This window comes from Nannospalax galili, unplaced genomic scaffold (genome assembly GCF_000622305.1).
Source record: "Nannospalax galili isolate Female #2095 unplaced genomic scaffold, S.galili_v1.0 scaffold188, whole genome shotgun sequence".
NCBI classification, from domain to species: domain Eukaryota; kingdom Metazoa; phylum Chordata; class Mammalia; order Rodentia; family Spalacidae; genus Nannospalax; species Nannospalax galili.
In genome coordinates this window covers 6,642,966-6,651,189 of record NW_008360325.1, presented here as the reverse complement: position 1 = coordinate 6,651,189, position 8,224 = coordinate 6,642,966, and positions in this window count along the sequence as shown.

Sequence of the window (8,224 nt, the reverse complement as noted above, 5' to 3'; positions counted from 1 at the left end):
CATTCCTAAGGGGCCACTCACCTACTTTTCTGAAATAGTATCTCACTGAACCTGGAACTCACTCATTAGGCCAGGCTGGCTGGCCATTGAGGCCCAGGGATCTACCTGTCTCTACCTTACCAGCTCTGGGACTACAAGCGTGCACCTTTTTTTTTTTTTTAATAAATGGGTTCTAGGGATCAAACTCAGGGCCTCATACTTGCATGACAAGCACTTTACGAACTGAGCTGTCTCTCTAGCTCCCAAGACTACTTTCTTTCTTTTAAAAGTTGTGGAAATAAACAGATATGAAGCCTCCCTACCACATTTCGGGGAGAATCGCCTTCTGCCATGTGCAATGCATTGCTGATGAGCAGGATGATGAGTCCACCAGTATGATGAGCCCACCTCTCTGTGACAAGCAGCCTGGACCTCTGCTTTGCACCTCAGCTTTGCCACCTCTACGGGCCTCCTGGGGAACAAATGCAGTCATGTATGCGAAGCTCTGGGGCTGGTGAACACAGTTGCTCTGAATAGCTGGATAGAAGTCAAACGTCAAGTTTGGACTTTGTATAAAACTACCAAAATGCTATTCAGCGTCTTCCAAGGTAGGTGATTTTAGACAAATTTCTAATACCAGATTCTTGGACCTTGAGCAGAAATGTCACAGTGCCTGTCATGTGGTGTTGTCCTGAGGGCTGAGGACAAGGGCGCTGTGCCCGGCAGGTTGGAAGTGCTCAGTCAACGTCATATGACCTTATTCTCCGTATCAATGCGATTGGTCAAAAATTGCCATTGTCACACTTGAAATGAGACATGGAACATGAGGCAAGTGCATAAAGTTAGATCTCCTTCTCGCCCATAAGTGAATAGCCAGGCTAGGGGTGGAAAATGCATGATTTTTTAGGGACATTTTTAAGAAAACTTAATAAGATTTGATTTGGTTAGATGAAAGAAGAGCACCTATTCTCTCACCGACAGCTCCTCTCCTTCAGGGAATCAGAGTCCCACACTGTGGCAGGTGACTCTGTCACCTGTGGTGCTGGTGACTCAGACTGGCTTTGTCGCCTCCTGAACAAAGACCATAGCTTTATGTGTGTGTGTGTGTGTGTGTGTGTGTGTGTGTGTGCGTGTGTCTTTAAAAATAAAGACATACACTGGTACATCCAAAACAAGTGGAGCAGACTGTTTACTGTGACTTTCCCTTATCTGTACAACGCATGTGTAAGATAATGCCGCTGACATTTTGTCAAGAAAATGAGATGTAGACCCTTAGTGTCTCTTTAGATGGAAGTCCTGGGGAAGAGGCAGTGAGGAGGCAGAACCCAGGCACTGGGCGATAAGGCAGAATAGCCCATGTCATCCCTGGTCTCAGTACCAAGGAAGCAAAGCCACTGGTGGGCCTCTTATGAACCACTCAGAGGGACAGGATGCTCCACCCAGCCCAGGGGGAATGTGGAACTACCACATAAGTTGTCAAATGTTAGTTGGGCACAGAGACTGTCTTGTGTGCCCTCTGTAGGTGGTCACACAGGAAAAAGACCAATGCAAGATCAATGATAGGGAGAGACAGGGCACAGCCCTAAGTCCAGGGTCCTCATGAGGGGAGGGGCTGCCTTGCAGCTCCAGGTGTTTGGACTCAGCACTCTTGTTTGTGTGGCTGACGACGGCTTATTTCTATGTCTGCCTGCTCAGCTGACATTGTTGCACCTGCAGGTACCAGGGGCTCCAATCTTCTCAGCAGATTCAAAGCAAGTTCCCCGCACTGTGGCCAACTAAAGGGAAAGGCAGGGCGGGGGAGCTGAAGGCCTAGAGAGTCCTCAACCTTGAACCACAGTGAATGTGATAAATAAAATGAATCCACTCCTGGACACAAAGTTGGAACTGGAAAGTGGCAAAGTCTAAGAGGCAATTTTTAAAGAAGCCAGCAAGGCAAGGGGCAGAGCCCAGTGGGGAGTGATTTCTTGCTCAGCCTACAACACTGTGACACACATATACACAGATGCACATTTACACACATATAGACATACACACACATACCCATTCACACATTCACACACATAGACGCATGTGCACATAAATCATGCACATAGATATGCATATATATAACACACATACACACAGCAACATACATATGCAATATGCACACATGTACATAAATATGAACAAAATGCACACACATGCATGCACATGCATATATATACACATAAATACACAAACAAATGCATATAGACACACATACCCATAATGTATGTATACATATACACAGACACATGCACATACATACCCATATATACACATACACACATATATGCACACATAATCAGCAAAATAAGGCAGGACACACATGTTTAAGAAGAGAAGGTATGTAAACACTGAGCAGCACCTGGCTGACAACACATACGGAAAACATATGTGAGGTTGAATTTGAATAGGCTCAGAAGGAGCAAAACACTGAAATATGAGACCAACCCCATGAGACGAGGAAAGGGGATTAAATGTTCCACAGTCCTTGCAGTTATTACTTGAGATGACTCCTGTGACCCAGCTTGGTTAGCAGAAGCGGGTTCCTAGTAGTGGGCCTTGAAGATCGTCTCCTCCCCTGGGGCCTGGTTAGCAGAGGCTGGTCACTGGCAGGACCTTGAAGGTCATCTCCTCCCCTGGGGCCTGGTTAGGAGAGGCTGGTCACTGGCAGGGCCTTGAAGGTCATCTCCTCCCCTGGGGTGTAGTTAGCAGAGGCTGGCCACTGGCAGGATCTTGAAGGTCATCTCTTCCTCTAGCTCCTGCCTGAGCTCTCCACTTTCTGACCTGTCAATGTGTGAGCAGCCTCTGACACCCAGTCCTGCTTCCCTGAACTCGCCCAGGCCTTCCTTCTCTGCCAGGAGGATTGGAACCATGAGCTGAAATAAATCTTTACTCCTTCAGGTTGCTCTGACAGGCCTTTGTTCACAGCAAGAAAATCACATAATAACCAAAGACAAAACCATTAACCAAACCAAAGACACGGCAAGAAAAAAGGAAGCTATTAGAATCACTTTAAATTTGTCACTAGATAAGTGGTAATATATGAAACGTGCTAGTTAGGAAAAAGGTAGGCACAGAGGAATAAACCAAACGGCCTCCAGCTGTACTCTGTTAGGAAGAGATGAACACATCAAGGTGATGACATACAGACTTTGAAAGAATGGTCAATGAGAACAAACAATTTAGACAGAAAAATTCCAAGGCATCTACAAAAGTAATCCTGTAAATAAGTAAATTCAGCAAAGTCACTGTTGCCGGCATTCCCTCCGGGTCTCCTGCGTGATCACACAAACCTATATTTTATGTGAGTTTGTTATGGTTTATGGCCCTGGGTAGGGAGGGGATAAATTGGGGAACTTACGCAGAGAGAAGTACTCTTGCACCGCAGCTCAGAGGCCACCACCAGGTGCTCCTGCGGCCCGCCCATAGTCTCCGTTAATTTTTGCCCATGCATCTTGGGCCTGCAGTCTCCTCCCAGGTGGGTAAATGCCCCCTCTAGCGCCCATGTGTCCATGCTGGTGATGCACTGGGGCCATCTCTCCATACCCACCAGGATCGTTCCTCCCGGCTCCAGGCTTCAGTCCCAAGATGGCTCCAGGCAGCCCCTCAGTAGTCCCTCCTCTGCAGCAGGCCTGGAGGAAACAGCCGCCTTGGGGCACAGTCATATTATGCAAAACCTAGAAAAATGAACTATTATTTCTATACTAGCATTAAACATAGAGTAACCAAAAGTTACAATACAATACCACTTACAATCATCAGAGAAACTAAAAACATTTATTTGAGAGGTTGAGGCAGGAGGATTACCTGAAGTTTCAGACCAGCCTGGGCTACAGAGTGAAACGCTGTCTTCTAAAACAAACAAAAACAAAAGCAAAAATGTATGTGTAAAGCTAGTAAAACAGACAGAACTTTTATTATTAAAAATATTGCATCACTGATGGATGGAATGAAAATAAATCTAAAGACAAGGAGAGAGAATGAATGAGAGAGCGAGAGCAAGAGCGAGAGCTAGAGAGAGAGATATCCTTCAGAAATCCGAACAGTACAAAGCTGTCAGTTACGCACACAGTGAAAGAGAGATTCCTTTAATATGATTCCGATCAGAATCCCACTGAGATTGTTTTTGGTGTATACAGACAAGCTCATTTAAAAATTATATGGAAATGCAGAGACAGAAGAATAGCTAAAACACTTTAAAAGCTTTCAGTACACTTATTTGTTTATTTAGCTGTGTGTGTGTGTGTGTGTGTGTGTGTGTGTGTGTGGACATGTGTGGGCATACATGCCAAGATAAGTGTGGAGGTCTGAGGACAACTTGCAAGAGTCAATTCTCTTCTTCCATGTTATGGATTTGAACTCACAGTAGTTTTGTCAGCATGCACAAGATCCACACAAGCACAAGCCAGATAGAATCCCAGAATGGAGGGGCGATGTGGGCATGAAGTCCCTCCACTAGCTTTAGAGTCATTGGCAGTTGACAGGTGCTGGTAGAGGAAGTCAGTGCTTTTTAATGGTGTGTCTCCTAGTAAGGCCCAGATTTTACATGGTGTCCTAGTTTGCATTCTGTTGCTGTGATAAACACCAGGTCCAGAATCAATGTGGGGAGCAAAGCGTTTATTTTGCTTACAGATTAGAGTCTATCTTTGAGGGAAGCCAGGACAGAAATTCAAGGCAGGAACCTGGAGGCAGGAACTGAAGCAGACCACAAAGGAATGCTGCTCACTGGCTCCTGCTCAGCCAGCTTTCTTAAACAACCCAGCACCTCCTGCCTAGAGGACTACTGCCCACAATGGGGCAGGCCCTCCTTCATCAATTAGCATTTGAGAAAACGCTCTCAGTCTGAGAGAAGAGGTACCTCAACTGAGGTTCCCTCCTCCCAAGTGACTCTAGGTTTGTATCAAGTTGACATCTGAAGTGAACTAGGACATGTGGGTTCTGGGGACTTGAACTCTGGTCCTCACACTTGAAAGCACCCACTGAGCTATCTCCCCAGCCCCACACGAGGTTTTCTCCTGTTACCTTTCTTCCCAGGCTTGCCCACATTCGCTCCTGTTCTCACCTCTTCTTCTCCCCTGGTAACTACTAATCTTTCCTTTTCTAAGTTGCTCATTCCAAGAATGTTGTATAAGTGGGATCGTATTGTCTGTATTCCTCTGAGAGTGGTTCTTCTAATAGCCACCATGTTGTATGAATCAATGGATACCTCATTTTCATTGCTTACTAGTATTCCTTAGCATGGAAGTACCATATTTTAACCACTTACTCTTCGAAGGACACTTGGATTGTTTGTTGTTTGGGGCTATTACTAAAACACCATTATAGACACTTTTGTATAGATTTTTGTGTGAATAGAGAAATGTGAAATTCCTGGACCATAGGTTATTGCATTGGGAGTATTTAAGAAACTGCCAAACCATTCTGGAGCCTCACATGTGCTCAGTGATATCACAATTAAGCTATAGATATGGAGTGTTATCTTACTGTTGTTTTAATTTGTATTTCCCTAATGGGAAGAAGCTGGCCATTTGCTCTTGGGCTTATTTTTTCCATGTGTTCCCTCCTTAGTGAAGTGGCCCTTTGTGTCTTAGACCATATTCCCACTGTATCATTTTCCTTTTCCTTCCCAACTTCATGTACTTTGGTTTTAAGCCCACTGAGCTCCCTTAATCTTGTCCATATGGACTGTATTAGCAGGACCATCTGCTGGAGCTTGGGTAGCCTCTCCGGGCACACATCCCTGAAGAAAGCCGACTCTCATTCCTCCAGTATCCATCCATTGGCAACAGAGTTCCATGAGCCCTCCCCATTCCATGCTGGAATTTTGTCTGATCTTGTGTAGATCTTGAGCATACAGTCACAGCTGCTATGAGTTCATGTGTACAACAGTCCTGTCATGTCTGCAAATATTGTTTGGCTTCAGATGTCTATTACCTCTGGTTCTTATGATCTTTCTATCTCCTCTTCTTCAATGATCTCTGAGTCTTAGGATGAGGAATGTAATACAGATGTCCCATTTTTGTCTGAAGCACTCCACAATCTGTTATTCCTTACACATTGACTCGTCATGGGTCTTTGAGTTAACCACCATTTACTACAAAAATAAGTTTCATTGGTGAGGCTTGAGAGATGCCCTAATATATGGGTATAAAGTTAAGAACAGTGGGAAGTTTATCATTATGTCCATTTAGCAGAATAATAGTATTAGGTTGTTCATTATGACTTTGGCAGTCATAGGATTTTGGCCCAGTTAACAGTACCAAATATGAGTTCCTTCTTGTGGAATGGCCCTTAACTTCAATCAGAAAGTGGTTGGTTATACCAATAACATCTATGCCACTGTTGCACCAGTGGTGGTACCAGGCCAGTTGTAGTGTAGCTCACAAGATTCACAGCTTGATAAAGCTAATGATCACCTTTCTTCCCAGCACTATACATAGACTCCTCCAACACTATGAAAGCCAGACAGTAGGAATGAAGATTCGGATCAATGCCAGCTTGATTTCTCCATGTCTTGTGACTCACATATGTTATGTCCTCAGAAATAGGATCTTGTTATGAATTATAGAGGTGCATTGTGACGACTTTTTATATTTATTTTTTTGAGACGAGGCTTCCTGTAGCCCAAGCTAGCCTAGAACTCACTATGTTGACAAGGCTGGTCTCTGTCTCACAGATATCTACCTGCCTATGCATCATGAGTGCTAGGATCAAAGTCTTGTGCCACTGTGCCCAGGCAAGATTTATTTTTTATGTGTATGTTTCCCTGTAAGTGCACATATGCCTGTGATGCCAATGGAGGTCAGAAGAGACACTGAATCTCCTGGAACTGGAGTTATAGATGGTCATGAACCATCATGTGGATGCTGGGAACTGAACCTGGGTCCTCTGCAAGAGCAACCAGTGCTCTTAACTGCTGAGCTATCTCTCCAGCCCCTAAGCTTGGTATTTTTAAGGCTTGAATTTTCCATAATAAATTTTCATCTTCCTGATGTTAGTTTTCTTCCTTGATCACTTTCTAATTTAGTTATCGAGACAGGGTCTATGACTGAACCCAGAGATCCACAGTCCCAGGCAATCTAGCTAGTAAACTTGTCCTGGTGATGCCCATCTCTCTAGCTCCCAAGTACTGATGGTACACACCTTTAGTCCCAGCACTGAGGAGGTAGAGTAAGGCAGCTCTCTGTGAGACTGAGGCCAGCCTGGTCTACACAGTGCGTTCTAGTCCAGCTGGGGCTCCAGGGAGACCTTGTCTCAAAAAAAGCAAAGGCAACGAAACAAAACAAAACACACAGAAAAACAAGCTTGGTGCTAAGGAATGTAGGCTCAACTACAGAGTTCTTGTTTAGCATCTGTAAGGCCCCAGGTTCCATCCCCAGCCACACAATAAACAAACAAATTACCAATAAGTAAACAGTGGAATTCCAGCTCTATCCAGGACATATGTGGGAGAGAAGAAAACAGAGAAATTTAAAATGTAAGTAGTTCCCTTTAAGAGTATACATAATGTTGGAATAGCAATAGAGATCTATTAAGAGAAAACTTCTTGTCTGTATGGAGACCTAACACTGCACCGGACAGGGTCAATGAGCTGGATAAGGGACCATCCCTCAGGAAGGAGGGACCATCCCTAGGGTTCACCTCAAACTATGCCAAAGAGATAAGTGAAATAATTATTCCTTTAATGAGATACTGTACTTTGTCTTCCCAGAATTCCTGCTCTCAATGATCCCTAAGAAACAAGCCACCTGACTTTGTCTTCTTTCTGTCTCTTTCTTCCAGATGCTGGCCAGAACCCCAAGAAGACAACCTGATTTATCCAGTCTCATCTGGGAACCACAAAGGGACACTCTCAAATTTCTGGTAACAGTGGTTCAACATTTGGCACTGTAGACAAGAAAGGATTGGACCAATCTCGCCTGTCTGCCTAGTCACCCCTTTCTCTGGGCGTCACTGAACTCATTTGTGCTGCTCAATTTTGGAGACTCTTGATGATAACCTATAGATTGGAGCTGATTGGAGAGGCTGATTTCATTGCTCTGCAGAGATGGGAAAGTAAGTGAGAGACAGCACACTCTGCAAGATGGTAGCTTTCTTTGTTTCAGTAGAAGGCCCCTGCTCACCCCAAGGCTTTCAAAGAGCCTTTCTCCTACAAAGTGCTGTTGCTGTTATGTTTATTATTGCTCTTGGTCTAATTTCTTTTCTTTGGGTGTAACTACAT